The sequence below is a fragment of the Copidosoma floridanum genome, unplaced genomic scaffold (genome assembly GCF_036245765.1).
Source record: "Copidosoma floridanum isolate Cflo_tuat_1 unplaced genomic scaffold, Cflo_Japanese_pri ptg000008l, whole genome shotgun sequence".
Taxonomy (NCBI): domain Eukaryota; kingdom Metazoa; phylum Arthropoda; class Insecta; order Hymenoptera; family Encyrtidae; genus Copidosoma; species Copidosoma floridanum.
The window spans coordinates 3,048,982-3,070,510 of NW_028321885.1; positions in this window are offsets into that span (position 1 = coordinate 3,048,982).

Here is a 21,529-nt window from a genome sequence, read left to right on the forward strand (position 1 = left end):
ATGAATGAGACGTATCAATCGCCAACGAATGCCCAGAGCGTTAGCACGTCAAACGTGTAGTTTTTAAAAAGTTAGGCTTGGAAGTAAGAGCTTTTGGTGGCAAATAATTTGTTTTTTTTTTGCTGCCTGTTAACGAGAAAAAGTCGTGATGAAAGAAATTCTCGCGATTGAGTGAGGTGTCGTATTCAGTCAGTCGGTTTCTCACTACAAAACTTGTGCACGTCGACCCCACATTGCGTCAGCATTTAATAGCAGTGATGAAATTCGCATCTTAATTGAACATAAAGATTTATGTCTCTTACCGTCTTAAAGTTCTCTACGTATTTCTGGACGTATAACAACTGAAGATAATGGTTCCCTTGAGCGAACAAAACTAATTAATAACGGTATCTGTCATCTGTTTGAAGATATACGATATGAATTTAATGGTAAAAGAATTATGTACAGTAAAAAGGTAATAAGACTACATTTTACAAAATAAATGTATTAAATTATAATTTTGTTATTATTTATGTAACTTTTTTCTTAAAACCAGTTTTGAAATAAAATATCATGAATCAATGATTCATTCTGATAAGACACACACACATTGTTGCACCATGTAGGACGTATATAAATCAATTTCAGCGTGGAGTGCTGATTAGTTTACCACACAGCATCAAATGTGACGGATACCCGTTTATGTCACAGTTTCTACGACGTTTTAAAGCTACAAAATGAAAAAATTAATTCACACACGAATCATGTTACATAGATTTGAAGATTTTCTCAATGCTTCTTGACAGTTTTTACCTATAGAAGTGGCTGTTGTGTCTCTAATGACACTAGCGATCAGGCATTGGATTGTGTGGCCCCCTTGAAATTTTTCTTCCTAACCTATAAATGTGCGTTGAAGCAATGACCATCAGTTGGAAAAAGTGTATGGACTTTGCTCGTTTGAGGGTGATTGTTATATTAGAAAATCACAGCAGCACTTGTTCGCTGTAGCAAAACAAAGAATGCTAACTGAATTTACGTTTATGAAGAAAATACAGCTGGGTATTTGACATCAACGATAAGGCATGCTGCGATTAACAGTTTATAATATATGATATCATCCCGTCACATTTTTAGTATGGGATATTCAACAAAGGCGTTAATGTGTAACACTCATGAGGCACACAAGAGTCTACGTAGAAAAAAGGTTTGTGCACTTAGTAAAGCTCATCAAATTAAATTACAGCTGTGCTCTTTGGTAGAAATTGAAAAGCGACATTGAACCAGATATGAAATGTTCTATTGACGCATTTAATAGTTACAAGAAGCAAATCTTTAAAATACAAGAGTCTCAGTAAGGAAGAGGAGAAGGATGAAAATAGCCAAAAAACGATTATAGAAAAGCACGTTGAGGCAGCTTAACCAAAATGTAAAAAAATTGTTATTCCAAAAATACTTTTGCTTATTTAAAAAAAGATGAATTTAATATATTTAGAAAAAAAAATCAATAATTAGTCCTTGCTAGGACTATCCAAAAACTTCTGTATTTTTTTAAGCTACTACAAATATATGTATCAAATTTAAATTTTTTATATCATGTTACGTCGGCGCAACGTATTATTCGAGTCTAAGCTTTCGCTTAGTAGCTCGAGACTCACACTGGGCGCGTAAGTGGGACGCGGGGTTAAAGGGGTAATTCAAGTTAACGACGTGGTACTCGAAAAAGGGCTACGATTGCTTTCACGCAACTAAGACTGACTGCTGTGCAATATTTTGATGCACTTGCTCCCGGCTTTCTTTTACCAGGAGCGGTGTATACCTCGTTCACGATCTAAAAACTATTAACACCGTCACGAGTAAGGGTATCGTACGTAATTTGACTTTGACACACTAATATCATGGTGAGTATTTGCCTTAATCTGATCGGTCCTTGTTATTCTGATGGTATTATTACCGCGGAGAGGAATGGTATGTGCGTGGCTAATTTGCTATTCCCGGTGACCGACGGGTACCGATACTATGGCGAGTAATGGCATTCGCGCAAAAAAAACACTTTATGTTTCCCAGTGATCCGCGGGTACTAATATTATAGCAAGTAATGGCGTTCGCGCAAACAAAAGCACTTTATACTTCCCGGTGATTCACAGGGACTTATATTATAGTAAGTAATGGCGTTCGCGCAAACAAAACACTTTATACTTCCCGGTGATCCGCGGGTACTAATATGGCGTTTGCGCAAACAAAAAACACTTTATACTTCCCGGTGATCCACGGGTACCAATACTATGATGAGTTATGGTATTCGTGCAAAAGGAAACACTTGATAAGAAGAAAGAATCTTTAGAAATATGATACTTGGTCACTTACTTTTATTTAAAAGTGAAAAGTGCTACAGGCGTTGAACCAGCGTAGACAGAAACAGAAAATTCGACTGTGTCCTCGCTTCGTAGTAGACTGGGTTGTAGCAAAGTCGGGCTCTCACTACTCAGTCTACTTTGAAGGGTATCATCGAATTTCGCGTGCCGAACTGAACTGAACTTTTCTCTGGGCCTACGGGCCTTTTTATTGCGAGAAGCGGACCCCAGTCACGCGCCGGCTTGGAAAACGCAGGAAAACTTTCCGGGGGAAAATTTTGGAGAAAAGACAATAGCCAAAAATTTAATTGGCTAGAACTACTCTAGTTTAGCCACTCATAAATTGGCACATCCCACATCCGGCTTGTTCTACTCTGTGCGTCAAGAGGGAAGGTGATTTACTTACTCATGCCCTTCCTTTCCCTTTTACATCAAAAGTTACAAGATTTTATCATAACTTAATATTAATGTTAAGATGTAGTATTAATAAGTATTAAAAATTGTAACCGTTGTTCACCCATTCAATCGAACCTAATGCAAAAAGAGCGTTGAAAATTGCTTAATATTCAGGTTTGTTTGAATAAGTGTTCGGTACTTTATGATATTAATAATAGTCTTAGTAGTAGTTAATAACTGTAATAATTGTTAGCTTTTCCGCTGTACACGTGAGCATTGATCAGACTGATAAATTATCATGAATGATTGTTTAACAACAGCGGTTTCTTTGGTTAAAACACGTATATCTATAGAAACAGTAGTGGGGGCTCATCGCGAACTATTATATTGTTAACTTACCTAAATTTACCGATAGTTTTTATTCATTGTTAGTTGTAAATGTATTTAAAAATGTTAGTAGCATTTGGTCAACTATAGGTTTTTCTGTTTGTCGTAGGAGAGGAAGTCGGCTTGGGGTGCCCAGGGGAATTGGAAATTCAGTTACCCGTGTTGGGGCAAGAGTGCAGACACTCTCTTGACATCTCTGTGTCAGGGAAAGAGTGAAGTGCCTTTACTTTCCGTTTTCCCTTACATTCGAAGCAGTGACAGTTTTTAATAAGATTACAATTTGGACTATTGCAGTATGTTTATGAAATTGTTAACGCGATACAAAAGGGTTGTACAGTAAACCATGAGCCTGCGAACATGAATGGTAAAAATTGGATAGTTCTTTGAAAGTCAATAAGATTGCTTTCATAGGTTTATGTTATATTGTTACTGGCTAATGGTATACAGGTATAATGGTGCGGCGTGTACAGGTTGTATTAGCCATATGTAATAATTCTAGCACTTGCTAATATTTTTGCTAAGCCTATGGGTTTTAACTCTTAGGTATTCTAGTTTTTAATATTAGACTAATATCTAATAATAAACTGTAGCGCAGCTGTTTCCTGTTAAACTATTGCATCAATTGATTTTCATAATTATTTCGTTTTTACTTTGCTCATTGTTTTCGGTCAGCATAGGCCGACGTGCATGTATGTGAGTCATGCATGGTCGTTATAACTTAGCTACGAGCAATCTTGTATGTGATTCACCTCTTTGGAGATGCACATTGGCCCCTGCATTTATTATTCTAAAATCGGCACGGAAAGTTTTGAAGCAAGGAAGAAAAAAAATTAATGTGGATACACCAATGTTACAATCATTCAAACCATCTTGTACATACTATTCCAATTACACCAATGTTACAATCATTCAAACCATCTTGTACATACTATTCCAATATACTTAAACTTCAATTCAAAACCTGGCTGTATTCCTTGATAGGAAGCTGCACCAAGTAAGCCAGCGTTGGTCACTTGAAAGGGGGATACGAAATCCGTTTCCCAACGTGAGAGTATAGGTTTTTTCTTTAACAACTTGATACGCTTGCTCTTGAGTAGAAAAAATTTCACTGAGATGACTTAAATAATGAGCGAAAGAAAAAAAAATCCTCTGCTGAAAAGAAGTACTCGTTCAGGCTTGATTATCAGCCTACATCTCTCGAACCATCCTGATGCCAGAAGTCGATTTACAGCCAGAAACGAAGGCAGTCGTCGGTACCATCCAACGTCACAGCTAGCAGTATCCGTATCACAAGACCCTCTCCTGAGGTTACCACCCAAGTAATCCTCACCACCCACCGCTTTGTTGATACCATCCAACGTCACAACTATCAGCGTCCAGTTTACAAGGCCTCAGTCCCAACGTCATCATCCGAGTAATCCTCACCACCTACCACCTGATAGCTAAGTCTTCCCCACCACCAAGTGGCCCAATTCCGCCCCTCCCACCATCTTTTTCCGTGACCTGGACATGCTATATAGCTCAATCTTCTCCCCTCACCAATTACCTCTCCTCCACCCACAGCCTCTTTCCCCACCACCACTCAAGGAGAGCTTGCCAGGATGCCAGAACTGGCAAAATTTACCAGTTAAGTTGATGTTTTAGTTACTAAAAAAGATTGTTTTTGGTTTTAAACTTAAATAAAAGGACTGACGGAAAAATAAAATAAATTAAAAATAATGTAAACACAATCACTGTTATGACGACAATGTCTATTTTGAATAAATAAAAAGAAGATTGTAGAACTTTTTTTTTTGATAAGATGGGATTGGTATTTGTGTTAAAATTTTATTTCGTGCTAAAGAAATCCGTGTATTTGACAAATGAAATAACTTTAATAAATAGTGTGTGGAGTACCATAGTAAGTTATAAAAACTTAATGACCAACAATATAAAATATTCTAAAGCAGCTTACAGTCATACAATTTAACCTTAATATTTTAATTAATAAGCCATCGTGAATAACAAGTAAGTAAACAAGGTTAAGCGAACGGTTGCTCAGTTGGCTGGCTTGTGGATCAGCCCGCACGGGACCATGGTTTGATTCCTGGCCAGTGAAACTCTCCCTAGCAAGTACTTCTGTGAAATTTCATATGTGCCTTTCCACTACGCGATGTTCCTCGTTAAGATAATGGGCAAACTTCTTGCAGCAAAATGACCTATCACTTAGATCCTTCTCTCTTGAGGTGGTATATGTGTAATCATTACCATACCAACGAATTATGAACTGTATTTAATAATGTTTAAACTGTGTTATCACTAATGTCATATGTAACCAATACTGTATTATGTAAGCCAATAATAAATTAATGTGTCTTACTGTAACAAGGCTATGTGTACTTGGTTATGATAAAGCCTAGAAATGAATACACTAGATAAGTAGGTATTTACTAAAAAAAAAAAAAAAGGGTCACAAGGTGTCTGATAAAACTTTGTTACAGATCGTACTAAACGAATAGAGTTAACAAATTAAGCTGATACACTTCGTGTAAAACAAAGAGACTTAGCAAAATGAGCACTATGACGTGGTAGTACAGCAACTTACCTGCCTATTTGTCCTGAGCGGCTTCAGTTTTAAAGTTGTTAACACAATATGTGGGACAGTTATCAGAATAACTGCTTCAGTAAAGGATACCACTTTTAATACAATGCGAAACAATAAAACAATTCTTGATTATTTTTTTAAAACTTACTAGCATAACGTTTTTATCTGATTTATGCAGCACATAAGCTTCATTTTTTAATTGAAAAGTTAAAGTATAAGAACATTTAGTGTTAGTGTCCTCTTAAAAAACTAAAAATAAATTCTTAATGGTAGCTTTTCTAGGACATAATTAAGAATCTGCCAAATTATCCAAACGCTATGAAATCATAAAAAGTATTACTCAGCCTTATTCACTTTGTAACATATCTTTAAAAAAATTGTATGGCAATCAGAACAACCATGCTGTTTGACTTGAACATAAATAAATTCTTTCTAAATATTGTAATAAACAAGAACCTAGCCAGTAATCTCCTTCGCAGGGACTAGACGCGTAGGGCCATGACCTGGAGCGAGGAAACGTGAAAATGCCCGAATACAGGCATCGGTTTCGGCGGCTCACCACAGGGAAAGGGAAAAGCAGGGAGAGGCTAGAGAGCAGAGGCGGGGGAGGCATTCAGAGCAAGAGTTTCTCATGAGCCGGACCTTATTAAGTTGGACGGTTGAGGGGTGTTCAGCAACCGTTCGCTCTCTTCTCTAAGTCCTCCCCGGAAACACGGTCTTCTTTGTCCCAAGCCTCTCGCCTCTGCTTGTTTTCTCTTCCCAGTCTGCATGAGTAAGAGGGGCTATCTAATCGGTAATTGAAAGGAGTTTATTAATTATCATTGCGATGATTCCTAGTTGCAGAAGCGATTAATCCCTTACAGAGGCTTCGTAGATGTCCCCATCTTTCTTTGCTGACTGACTAGCCTATCTCTTTGTTTTTGAGGTTCATTTCTTTTGTTGTTTTTATATATCGTACTCCCGTGTCGCCTAGCTGATATATCCCGTTGATTCTGCGATGAGCCCACGATTGTAACTCTTTATTTTTTTTTGAATATTATATCCGAGAGATTATTGAGTTTGATAAAGTATAGAGTGTAAGGGATTTCAGTTTCATATTTAATTATTATTTATCAGCGCATAAAACTTGCTTACGAGAGAGATCGTATTTGCAAATCTAAATTTTGTTATATACAATTATTATTTTGCGATGAATGGTAATTAAAACAAAATGAAAAACTAAAGTTTAAAGTATGTTGTTGAACTAATTAAAATTATGACTTATTAATATACTAGAGCCAGGTTAATCATAAATATCGTGTAAGACTCGTATAAAAAAGGCGTTTTCTCGTAATTTAAATATTATATCCTTGTTACAAGAGAAGTAGCGCTAATGCTCTACAAAACAAGTTTATTCAAAACGTTGTATTTTTTTAAGATAGGAAATAGTGAGCTGTGCGAACAAAAAAAGCAAATTATTTAGTTTATTTTAAATCTACAATTAAGTGAGGTTGAATAGTGTCTGACGACTACGTCATGTTTTCTGATTCTTTTTTTTCATTATCATGACAAATTAGTCAATGCGTCAAAACAAAATCTTGTAACTAGCTTATAAGACAACAAATTTGAACATACTTTATAATGGAATTGTAATCGCTTTGTATTCCTTTTTTTATACACATTGTGCTCCTGGTTTCATCGTATACCTTACCTCACATAAAGAAAAACCCCCGCACATTATAATTCATAAGATCCTTGTTATACTATAGAAATAGATGCAACTTATTTGTACGGTACATACCATAGAAAGTGCTGTACGTTATCCTTTTGAAGTTCCTGCTGAAAAAAGGCAAGTTATTTACAAAAAACTGCAGAACTTTTTTGAAAAATTCGTAGAATACAGCATAGGATACATGTATGTAGGTATATAACAGCTTTAGTATGAGAATACTAACAACTTTTATATAATAACACAGCTCCATGAAGAAACTGTGCAAAGACGTACACTAGTCTTACTATACGTTTTTGTGGTTGCTAAATCTGAATCCAAAAGTAGCTATGCTCCATTACGTTAGAATTGTCTGTAAGCTCAAATGAAATTAATAAACTCATCACACGAGAAATTATGAGTTTCTATAAATGTTATGACTAAAAACCGCCAAGTTTTTTAACCCCACGACCTTTAAATCTCGTAAGCACTGAAACAATATAATCCTATAACTTCATTACCTTAAAACTGAGTCAGTAACAGAGATACGCATATCTTACGTCAGAAAATAGCAGAGAATGGGCTGTGCTTTACTCTATGATCTTTTGTGTCTTAAAATCAACATTTTATTGAACTTTTTCCTAAAAGGCAAGCGGATCTCACGGAAATCGAGCATTCCATGATAAAAAAGGTGAAGGGACCTAACAAAAGTTGAGATTCCTGTAATGTAAGAGGCACAAGGACCTCCTGAAAATAAAGCACCTTATTACGTGAGAGTCAAGAGGTTTCAACGAAAATCAAGCACCCCAAATGAAACAAAACCATACTATGTCAACGTTATTTTTCTTGGGATCAGCTAAAAAAGGTTTAGAGTATCGTTAGCTTCCCCTCCTTTAACATTTTAAGTGTCTACTGCTACGATCAGAGAAATTTTAAAACCTTATCGAGGTGGGGTGAAACGTTTTTTTTTTTCTCTTTATAACCATGTGAGTATCTAGTCTGACTCTTCCCTGATCAAAGACGTTTAAGCTTTACGAAAACCATGGAAAAAAACGTTTTCTCTTTCAATAACTCTGTTAGTCCCTATAATAATTTTTCTACGAACTTGAAAAACTAAAGGTCACAGAAGGGAAAAAAATTTGCTTCATGATGGCTTCGCTGGAGCTTAATAGTCTCTTTCATCAATGCAATGTCGATTTCAAGACCGATAACATTATAAAGCAGTAAAGCACAGTCTAATCTCTACCTTTTGTAGCTTTAGGGATGCGTATGTCGACTTATGACCCTTTTGAGATTATAGAGTCATGGGGTTCTAAGGTTTAAAAATTTTTTGGGTAGCAAACTTTAAGAGCTCAAAGGTTTTAGAATCGAAGCACAATACAAATAAGGATACATTGACCAAAAGCTTATTTACTCTATTCTTCGGCATCAAAAGGCATACATAAGAGGCAACAGAGAGCAGTACTAAATCACAAAATATTTGAACTAGATCACTTGTGTCTGGGCTACCAAGCAGCTTCTGCTTCGTTTTAAGGACGTTGCCTACTTATATAAAATAATAATAGAATTGTATGAAAATTAAAAACATAATATTTAAATAAATCTAAATTTAATTGTATTTTTCTAAACATGTATGTTAACATCAAATATTAAGAAGTAACATGATAAAACCTATGATAAAAATAATCAATTGCAACAAAACTTACAATCCTGATAAAAAAATGTTGAAGTAGTATTCATGCAAAGTTTTACACTATGTGATAATACTTTTTACAGATGTACTACTAAAATCCGTCAAAATTTCTCTTTAAATCATACCAGAGGTTCGAATTCTGCTTTGCTTATTCATTGTATTTAAGGTATTGGTTATTTTGTGCCCTACCAAAAAATATATTCCCTAGGCAACGTCCTTAAGGCTTACCTAACTCAAAACGTAAGCAGGTGCACTGCTACACTATCTTAGCTAAAACATTTTTTAGTATGACACCTTTTGACATTTTTTAGTATTTTTTAGGTCACTTAAATATCTAGCGTCTCACTTAACAAGGCAGCTCTTTAAAACATTCAGAAAAGTGTAGTGAAAAACGTTATTGGTACAGTTAGTTGTTGCTGTTGACTATGTTAACTGTACTATTAAGTTTGACGTATACACATACGTACACTTTTTTCCCTCTGATTAATAAACGCTTAGAATATTCTTATACTTTTACCCTAGAAACTTTAAAAACTTTCAATTTGCTTGAAAAAACAAAATCAACGTAGTATAACTTTAAACTAATTATCATCAAGATTGTAATAAGTGAGGCTTAAAAGTACTTTAACTGCTTTTTTCGACAGCACCTTCCATTTTATATGAAAATTTAAGATTTCTTAATAGTACTTATTACTCTGCTAATAGGTTGTCATTGGTAGTCTAGTAAAACTTTTCTTGATACAATGCTTGGACAAATGCTATGAGGTACTCGAAGAGTTATAGCTACTTTTTATTGATCACTATTTACACGATATGGGCATGTTTTCTAACTCCAAAATTTGTTTTGAATATTTTTTTTAGCTCACAAAAATTCTTTAAGGATTGGTTGAAGAACAATCACTATTTATAATTAGATTTTCAATTATTTCTTATAGTATGATCAAGTTCTAAGCATTGCCAACACTTTACGGTGCCTGAATCTGAACAATCACCTGCAAGCTACTTGGCACCACTTTGTTAAGTATATAATTTTTTTTATTACTGGCTATAATGACTAATTAGTATAGATATTTTCTATTATCTTAAGATAGGTGTAAAACTAACAAAAGTCTTTTTATGTTCTCAGTTTTCAAAATAAGAAAAAAATGTTTTTATCTGGATCAGGTACGTACTTGTCTGATAATGTAAAGTATTGAGATACTGAGACTTCAACTTTAGTCAAATACTTTAATTTATATTGCTAACATTAATAAGGTCAAAGTGGAAGGACATGAACAAAAAAAGGATTCTTAGAATATCTTCATAAAAACAACACTTTTTAAATCAATGATTCTGTACAATTAAATATTTGACTGTGTTTTTTATAATATACATAACAGATGTTTTAAGGTTTTTAAAACAAAAAATAGTAAAAATAATATTTGTTAGCTTGTAACTATTTTTTTCATTATTGTAACTATCGAAATATTGATTTTTTTTTGTCACACAAAACATTAAAATATTATCTTTAAGCTTGAAAATACATTGAAAAAAGAAAGTATTCTGCCTCCAAATTTTAAATGTCTTGGTCTCACTTTTGTCAAATTTTTTTACTTCTAACGACTTTTAACCTGATATTTTTTTTTTCCTTTCAATGTAATATCACTTCTATGTAGAAAAAAAGGTTTTTTAATTTGTATTAAAAAAATTTCTGTTATTTTTCAATTATCCACATTAAATTATAATGAAATAGTCTATTAATTTTTTTTACATCACCTTGTGTAGTTAACACCCCATTGTTAGAAGTAAAACTTGTTAAAAAAAGCATGAAGCGATTTATAAAGATTCTATTAAAAGTTTAAGGTCACTGGTAAAATGAAGAATTTTTTTGTACGTATTGTAAAAATTTTCAATTCAACGGGCACTCGATAATTTTCGATTAGATAACTCATATCGCTAACAGATCTACTTATCTCACTAGGAAGAAAAACTTTTTTAACTTTGCTACACCTTAATATCTTTTGAGTTAGTTAAAAGCTACTCCTCATTACAAATTTAACTTCTTATTACTATTAAGCTAATAACACTTTAAATTATCTTATCAGAAACACTTTACATATAGCTTTGACTTAACAGTGTAGTTATTTATTTTTTTACTTTATTGTATAAATAACATGTTTTATTTCGTAACTCTGTTATAATATTGATAAATAACAAATTGTTAATATGTTGCAAATTTAACTTAACCATCAACATCAGAGTTTTTTTTACGTAAGACGTTTTGAGCACTATTATCAATAGTCAGAATTTTTAATTTAATGAACGTGTTCATTGCGTACTTTATTGTACATATATCAAGAAGGACTGACAAAAAATAAAGTAGGCTTAATTATAAGTAAATGCTTGTATAAATACAGCAGATAAAAAAGTACCTTTCAAAAAAACATTTTTCACCACTTATGTTAAATATTATTTTGTTTTATCACATTTATCTATAATTTGAACGAGAACATATTCAGGCTTGGCAATAATTTTTTATAAGTTTTGTTTTTTTTACAAGAAAATAAAAAAAAAAAAGCTTTTATATTCATAAAACTTTTATGAAATCTCATGGCAAACTTAAGATGCATATAAATATACCTTTTATGAAACAACAACGCATACAAAGGTAGTGGAATCATTATATGACTAAGTATATGTCATAGATGATGTATTACGTTAAAAAAAACTTAAATTAAAGCCATGGCAAGACGTGCAAACAACATCTCTAATGTCTTGCTCAAATTTATCACGTAGGCTTCCACACTCTTACCTAGTCCATATTTGGTACCCAAAATTTATTTGTATTTATAAGGCTAAGAGAAAGCATCTAAAAGTACTGTTTTTTTCTTAATAAGAAAGTATTATATGACAGTAACGATCACTTCTGGACGTTTATCATAGATAGGTTTCTTTAACAGATATTATTTAAACAATGAACGTATATTCAGAATAAAATAAATAATTACTAAAACAATTAGAGATTGCTTAACTGTACCATTTTTATGTGTAAAATTTGTAAAAAAATCTTAGCTCAACATGTAACATTTATTAGGAATCACATAATATTGAATTTATGAGGAATAAATGTATAAAAATTTTTTAATTTTCATTGTACGATAAATAACTTTAAAATGAACCTTCTTCTCAAATTTTAAATAGATTACGAAGCTTTTTTCTTGATAAAACAGAAAAATAAAAATTCAGTATGCGTTAAATCGTCTATGTAAATCTATGTAAGAAAAATAACTACTATAGCAAGGCTGCATACTATACGCTTCTCTCATATTTTTTAACCGTAAGTCCACTGACTGTGATAAAAGTCCTAAATTAAAAAAAATCAGCTTGGTTACAAATAAATGAACCGCGAAAGACTGAAACGCAATAGTCATAACTAAAAGTATTTATAGAATCTTGTTTAAAACTTATTTACAAAAAACGATAAAAAAAAATTTAACTGCTTAAAAAACTTTAAAAATCAAGAAACAAGTTTTAACCTGTCCAAAAAATCATACATGTTTTTTGACATAACAAACTATAATAAAATAAATTAAAAGTTATTGTTCGATAGAAAAACTATTGCTAACATAGGTTTTTTTTAATTTTCAAACATTATTTAAAAAAAAGTTTTATTTTTTTTCAACTAGATAGAGAATAAGAAATAAGAATTTATGTAGATCAAAAATTTTTGCTGTTGTGGCGAGGCACTGCATGGCACAGTATGGTGCAGAGACATGTTGGGAGATCGACAGTGCCTATAGCAGATGCTTCGTAGAGTAAAGCCCTCTGCTGCCCTGTCAACTGCGTCTATGCAACATTGCCAAATAATTTCTTACTTTTAGTAAATATGGAAAACTGTGATATAAATGAGCTAAGTAGTAGAAATTAGGATAATACATTGAGAGACTAAAAATCATTTTAAACTAGGACTGATATACAAATCTGCAAGCAAACTTGTTACGTAATAAAAAATTAAAAGAAATAATACATTTATCTGACTTGAGAAAATTGAGGTGCAAAGAACTTTCTGGTGTAAACAAGACTCTTTCTCTCTCTCTGTGCGTGTGTGTGTATGTGTGTGTAAAGTGCGCGTTCGCACTGTTCTCGCTTTCGATTACCACGCTACAGTTCCGCTGACGCTGATTCTTACCGTGTTTGCTCGCAACACATCGATAAGAAAAGAACGGACACTGATAATAGTAAATAATAAAAATAAGCGCGTTATACTAAGCACGTGAATCTCATATGCAAACTATGTAACGACTTTTTTCGCACGATAAGACAAAGATAATAAAAAAAAGACCAGCAAGTACTCGGTATCGCAGTAAAAACTGCAGATCGCTCTATATCAACTGTATCCTTAGAATGACTGCGCCCCCACGGCATCTTCTGAATTCTTGCGTCTCGGCCCCTCGGAATTGCCAACCCTTCTTCCTCGATTTACCTTCCATCTCTTGAATTTCGCCTGCCAATCACCACTATGATATAGGAAAATAGCATAAAAGAATATTTTTTTTGTTTAAAAAAAAGTTTTTTGTAAATACTACATTTCGCTTAACGACTTCATAACTCAGTCGAGTACTGGGGCCTGTCTTGCTCAAGCTTCTTACTCAGTTTAGTCAGTATACTAAGTTGAGCATTAGGTGTACTCTAATAGCAGTGAATAAATTAATAAATGATCAGTGAACTTAAATGGGTATACTGCTAACTTCTATTTATTACTGAACGACGTTTCGGCCCGTACAGAAACAAGTTTTAAGGCCCTCATCAGGTTCAAATAAAATCTACACAAGAATTACAATTATTTATTAGAATTTATAAAATATACAATAAAATTTCACTTCAGCGCTAAATTAAGACTTACAATTGACCGCTCAAACGGGTCGCGTCAGGCAACGCGTTACATGTTATTATTGCGAATACAAGTATGTAAAATTCGCAAGCGCTTACATAGCTTAAATTGTCTATGTATTAGAATGTTAATATACATTGTAATAATTCATTCAAATGCTGTCCCTATCTATAAGTCAATAAGTGTGGCTTCTAAGATATCGAAATATTAAACCCAAGAAGTACAAGCTTAAGTCAATAATTTAAAATTATAATCAATGAAAAGTTTATAACAATTTCTAAAATAATGAGTATTGAACATTTTATTAAACTCAATATTATTTATCTGTATGTGTAACATTTCTAAGAATAATCTTTTGAATCTATTATTCTCAACGTCCAAAATTTTAACATTATCAAAATCAAACGATTGCGATGTTTCTTTCATATATTCTACCAGTGCCGATTTGTCTCTTAGGTATTTGCAATCACTTCTATGTTCATTAACTCTTAATTTAAGATGTCTGGAAAACTGCCCCACATAACAAGCCTCACCATTACTTGAATTTATTTTATATACAATATTACTTTTCTCGCTGACATCAACTTGGTCCTTGCCTAATTTTATGAATTTAGAAAACTTATCAGTGCATTTAAACATTACTGTAGTTTTATTTTTGAGAAAAACTTTTTTTAGTATTGGAGCAAATTTATTGTAATAAGGTAGAACTATTAACTTGTTGTTATTATTATTTTCTTGACTTGAAACTATTTTATTAGTAGAATTTTTTATTTTAGCCAATCTTTTATTAAAGTATTTATCAATAAAATTGATAGGATAATTATTTATTAGGAGGGACTTTTTTTCGATTTCAAGATTTTGTTGATGGAATTAAGAGTCAGACAGTTTTATACTATAATCAACTAATGTGTATAATATTAAAATTTTTTGAGATAAGAGGTGGTGAGAATGATAATTTAAATAACGTCCTGAATGTGTAGGTTTTCTAAACCAATTCGTCATAATTGAATTGTTATTCTAAATTATTAGTTTTAAATCGAGAAAATAAATTTCATTGTCTTTCGTAATTTTAACTGTGAATTGTAAATGATATTAAGAAAAAAAAAATTATTAATTTTTTTAAGAATCAAGCAGGTTTATCTAAAAGTAATTGCTTCTACAAACAAAAATTGAGTAGCTTATACATATGGGTCATTCATTTACAAACTAAACGGATTTTGTTAAAAATTAATCGTCAGCTCTCCTCAGCTAAAAATTTCTTTTCCGGTTTCTATATTGAAAAATGAGAAATACGTGTCCAAGGTATTTCTTTTTTATCGCCTATTTTCGGTTTATAAAATATAACAAATTTCATAATAGTGGCTGGAAACTCATGTTAGACAATGTATACCTCCAAATCCTTAAGAGCTACAAAATTTTTACCAATGGCCCTTTTGTAGCAAAAAGTTAAGCTTTCAGGAAAAAAATTTAAAAAAAAAATCATCAACAAGTTGATATTGTTATTAACAATTTAATTATTTGAATCTATTTTCAACAATTTTTTTTAAACTGAATCGAGTTTTTATCATAACCATTGTATTCTGCGTTAATTTTTTCATAAGAATCATGTTTCTCCAACATGAAGACCTTTCAATTTTTATTGTTAAAATAATAATTTATGTAGCACGTAATAGTTCAAAAAAACTACTTTTTGAGTTGAAAATGATATCTGTACCTTGTATCCAAAAAAATCAAAAGTAAAAGTTGTAGATAACTTAAGGATCTCCAATCTTTGTGTTTACCATTTGTCAGTATAACCTCAAAATTTTGTATTATCATGCAAAAAAGCGAGAAATCACCATTTTATTGTTTATTTAGTATAAATTTTAATTAAAATTAAATTATACGTGATTAGTCTTTTAATCTTATCTCCTGAATAATGAAAAACGAATTTTTATTAAAGAAAAAAAAAAAAACTGTCAACCACTAGACAAAAAATAGTAACAACAATGCTGGACGTAACATCAACACGTAAACTGTGTTTTGTTCTTTAGTTCTTTTTATTGCTATTTCGTTTTTTATCGTTTTATTAATTGTCTGCTTATGTTTAGGAAATAGATTTTTGATCTCTTTGATTTTTTTTAACTTTAAAATTTTGCGGGAAAGCCTGCCTGCAGTACGATCTCTGATTCAAAGCGTTACCCACGCTACTCGCATACATTTCCCATACTACACATTCGTTGGCTTTTGGATCAGCTGTGCGTTTATTTTGGTCCACTACCAAAATATATTCTCACTCGTTGTTATTTAAAGTTAAATAATTTTTACCTTGTAAAAACGCCATGGAAAAAGGCACGTTAAATGCAAAATACTAGTTATCGATCAAACAGATGTTTTAATCCATTTAATCTTAAATATCTAACAACAAACACTTCTGATTTGAGGACAGCAAATGAAAACCAACTCCTAAAACTGGACTTAGCAATTTCGTCAGATGCATTACAACAAAAAATTTGTTCTTCTTGCCGCTTGAAGTTATCAAAGTTAAAAAAAAAAAAGATACAAAAAGCAGTGAAAATGAACTACCAGAATTGTTACGTACAATATTTTGATTGTAATATTGAGTTTAGACATACCTAACCTCTCATAGAATCTTATGTCAATGTTTTAGTATTATTTTTTTTTTTTAGACACTACAAAAGGAGGATCCTTCAAGTGAAGAATCTGATATAAAAGTTAGGAGCAGTGACGGTGCGTCTGGATTTTCAGAAGATAATTAATCTTTGCAAGTGGACAAGTGAAATTTTTAAACAAAGTATTAAGCTTCTTAGGATCTTCGCCCATCAGAAAACGAAAACTATTGTCAAAAAGGTATTTGAAAGAAAAATAAAAACAAATATCGTCCGTAATTAATAAACAAATTTTTAATGTGGGCCAAGATGATCCAGATGATCTTAAAGCAGATGATGACGAGCTCTCGAAAGTAAGTGCTTTGCAAGAAAGTTTCAATACTTCGGCCAACTGCGTTTATAAAATTAAAATTTTGACTATTTTTTGATGGTGGTCTTAAAAAAAAAGTTGAGGACACATTTTCTTTCGTAACTCGTCACATGATAGGCATAGCAAATAGTGTTGATCGAGATAAAGGATTAATTGAGGATCCAAATCCAAAACAACATCCATTTCTAGATGATAATGTTATCGATACAATTGTTAGCTTGTACCGCTCTGATAACTACACTCAATATATGCCCGGAAAAAAAGATTACGTTTGGATAAAAGTAGATGGCGAATCGGTACCTATTTAAAAAAGACTAGTATTAAATAATTTAAAAGAATTGCATGGAATTTTTACTAGTATGTATCCAACTATAAAATGTAGTTTCTCAAAGTTTACTAGCTTAAGGCTGAAATATTGTGTTTTGGCAGGTGCTTCTGCTACTCACTCTGTTTGCGTATATCCTATACATAAAAATGATAGTTTATAAGTGAGTGGTGCCAATTTTAAATTACTTACTTCTGGTTCTGAGCTGCCTTTAATCAATTATAAGGATAGTTTGGATTGTACGGTATGCAAAAACAAAATGACTGATTGTTATTTAAATTCTTGTAAAAAGTGCCCAGGTGTGACGAATGTTATTGAGCAACTCAAGGAAGTTTTCAAAGAAGAGTGTATTGAAATTGTTACCTACAAACAATAGGTTACGGTTAAAAGAACCTTCTTGCAGACCCTAATATATCCAGTTGACGAATTTTTATAGAAGTTAAGTCAAGGCTTGCAATAACTGTTGATCCATATATTTTTGGAAAACAAACAAAGGAATTCTTTAAATGGGATAATAAATAAACTGAAAAAAACGAGTGTATTGTAATTTGTGACTTCTCAGAAAATTATGCTTTTATAATTCAAAATTTGGTTTAGAGTTATACATTGGAACTACGATCAGTTAACCGTACACCCATTTTCAATTTATGATACGAGTTACTTAGATGAACTAAAAATTTCAAGTTTTCTTTGTATTCCTGAATGCCTACATCACGACACTGTTGCCGTACATCTATATCAAAAACAGTTGATTAAATTTATTAAAACAAATTAACCGCGCGTTAATAAAGAAATAGACATGTGTGACGGTGCGCGTGGACAGTATAAAAATAAAAAGAACTTCATTAATCTCACTCGTCACTTTGAAGACTTTAAAATAGCAGCAGAGTGGCATTTTTTCCCACTTCACATGGAAAGGAGCCATGCAATGAAATAGGCGGGACTGTAAAACGACTAGCTGCCAGAGCAAGTTTTCAGATAATTAACAATCCCATTAAAACGCCACGAGAACTTTTTGATTGGGCCACAGAATCACTGCCAAATATTACTTGTCGTTATTCTACAAATAATGATTACGAAGAAGAAAGAAAATTAGTGCCAGAGAGATTTTTGAGACCAACAACGATTAAGGGAACGCTAAAATATCATAGCATTATTCCACTTTCTTGTCAAAAATTAGAAGCGAGGTTGTTTTCTTTGCACGAAAAAGAAATATTGTGAAAATTTTCAAGTGACATAATTTTGTTATGAAACTGTAAAAAAAATTTTACTTGTACATTAAAATTTTGTTAGATCTATAAATAAGTTTTAAGCAATCGTAATGTTTACGTAGTTTTTCATCACACACTTTTATCCATTCAATAAATTATAATTTCTTAAGTTATTATTGCTCATCTCCATTTTACAGGTAAAAAATTACTTTAAATAAGTGATAGAATGGTGATTTCTTGCTTTTTTTCATTATAGTACATAATTTTGAGGTTATACTGACAAATGGTAAACAAAAAAGTTGTAGATCCTTAAGTTATCTACAACTTTTACATTGAACTTCTTTTGATACGAGGTACAGATATCATTTTATACTCAATTACTCGACATTTTTTTCACCATTACGCGCTACATTTATTAATATTTTAACAATAACAATTGAAAAGTGTTCATACTTAAAAAACATGATTTTTACGAAAAATTTATTGCAGATTATAATGGTAATGATAAAAACTTGATTCAGTTTGGAAGCAGTTGTCAAAAATAGATTGAAATGATTAAATTGTTAATTTGTTGATAATTAAAAAAAAAAAATTTTTTTCTTAAAGTTTAACTTTTAAGCTACAAAAGGGCCATTGGTAAACATTTTATAGCTCTCAAGGATTCGGAGGTATACATTGTCTAAAATAAGTCTCCAGCCACTATTGAGAAATTTTTTTATAGCTTATAAAACCGAAAATAGGCGATAAAAAAAAATTCCTTAGACACGTATCCCTTATTTTTTAATACAAAAACTGGCAAAACATTTCCAGCTGAATCAAAGAGGTGAACGTCAAAATCCATTCGCTTTGTAAAAGAATTACCCATATCTGATAAATGCAATTTTAAGTGATTTTTCCGTAAGGTTATATGTTAAATTGCTAATTTTTTTTATCAAACATGTGAAAAAGGGTACAATCAAACGATCTGAAATCTTTGTTTTGTACTTCTCATAGTATTTTTAGTATACTTTTTATGCTTGAATAATATCTGTCAAAAAATCTTATGTGTATTGATCGTCCTGAAGGGACATTCACTGGCATGTACTACTATGCTATCGAAGAAACCGATACTACAAGGTAGTTTGTCTTAATTTTTGTGATACATTTATAGTTTGGATATTAAATATGGACAAGGAACGAGTGTATTAGGGTGCGCAACGAATGTGAGCATGACGTGATAGATGTACTAAGCGTAGGCAGTAGGAAGATGTTTTAAAGCAGTTAGAAGATTCGATGAAAGAGCACAGTATTGTACTGGCCAGCCTACATATTGTTTGTATTGTATTGTGGTATTATATATATATTTTTTATAGTTGGTAAGATATTAAATATTGAAATATTTATTGAAATTACACCTTACAAACGTGGGTACATTAATTCCAACAACTATTTCACTACCTTTGCACAGTATTGTTCTATGAAAGGTATATTATATTCATAATTATATTATTTGCCACATAATTTTAGAGAAGTATAACTTTTTACTTGGATACCTGAGCACCCACTGTACACTGGTTCTCTTACAGTAACAGTAAAATTATACATAAAGTTAAGAAATACGACACAAATTTAGTCTTGACATACGAATAAATGTAAATTATAATGTTGTATAGTCTTACTTCTTGGAGTTTTGTTGCTGCGAATTTTCCGTGCTGAATTGATTGTAAATAATATTGGATTACAGTAGTAAGTGTGGAATGATTTGAAACTTGGTGGTGGTGACCTTATGGTAACGATTTCCGCTGAATCAGGTAGGAACGACGTAAGCTTATTATTCTATCGTGATTTTCTTAGAGGGGTCATTTAAAGTTGTTGGTCAGCCCTTTTGCCTTCTTCTATTTTAAAGCATGATATCGTATGGTGGTTGCGCCTATACTGAAACTAAAGTTGACGATAAGGTTAGTATGCATCTGTTATCTGAAGTGAATTGTGACGGATTGGTCACTGGCCAGGTTTATTGTCTGTACTGTGAAGTCATTGGAGAGTTGTTGTATACTTTGCTTGTTGATTGTACTTTTAATTGGTAGTGTTATGCAGTAGACGTAGATTTTTTGCACATACTGAAATAGCATAACTGCGTTGATGTTAAAAAAACAAAATGTTATTATTCTCTGAGGTTCGATGCCATAAATGTTTTATAAGTCTGACAAGCTTTTTGTGAACTATTCGTTACGAACTTAGTTTTCTTAGTTATATATCTGTATTTATAAACTTTTTCAAGCGTTTTCCTTTATTTTCAATTTTTTTCAATATTGAGTATAGATCGAGATAAATAAACGACTCCTCAAACGCTTAGATCAGTCGTGGTGAAGGTCATGTCACGATCAGTCAAATAAGGGCTGGCCGGGGGCACTCACTCTTTTCTCACCAATTACCTTAGTGATTGATAAAAGGGGAGAATGGAACGACAGAGCCGAGTGCTCAAATGCAGACATACGACCGAATCAAGTCACTTTTTGTCTTACTCTATGATCGAATCTCGTTACCATGACAACTTATTTTGACATTCCTTTTTTTTCTTGTTGTCACTTTTCATTTTTCTTTCCAAGACAAGGGTCAGACCCTTTTTTGTACGCAAACAAGCAACAAAGAATACCTTATTTGTATTAATCCATGAGCAAAAAAAAGTTCTACTCTTCATTCGTGCTCGTCAAAGTTTATTTTTTTCTTTAAGTTTCTTAAAGTCAGAAACACTATTAGAACTTATTTGTACTATAAATCTTCGTTACAACTTTACTCTACACTTGTGCCAAACTAAGAGTTATTCATTTTATTATTGATTATTGATTTATTAATTATTGATTTAATTTTCGAAATAGGTGTACATAGTAGAAACCTATAAGCAACATGATTTTTTAACGAAGAAAACGCTGTCCAAACCAAAAATATTAGCGTCTTAAATTAGAAAAAACTTTACTATTGCGAACTTTAATTTGGGTAAACATCATTGAAAAAGTCTTATTCGTCACAGCACTACACTTTATCTAAATGTTTAATCATAACTGTTTTAGCCTCTGCTTTAAGTGAT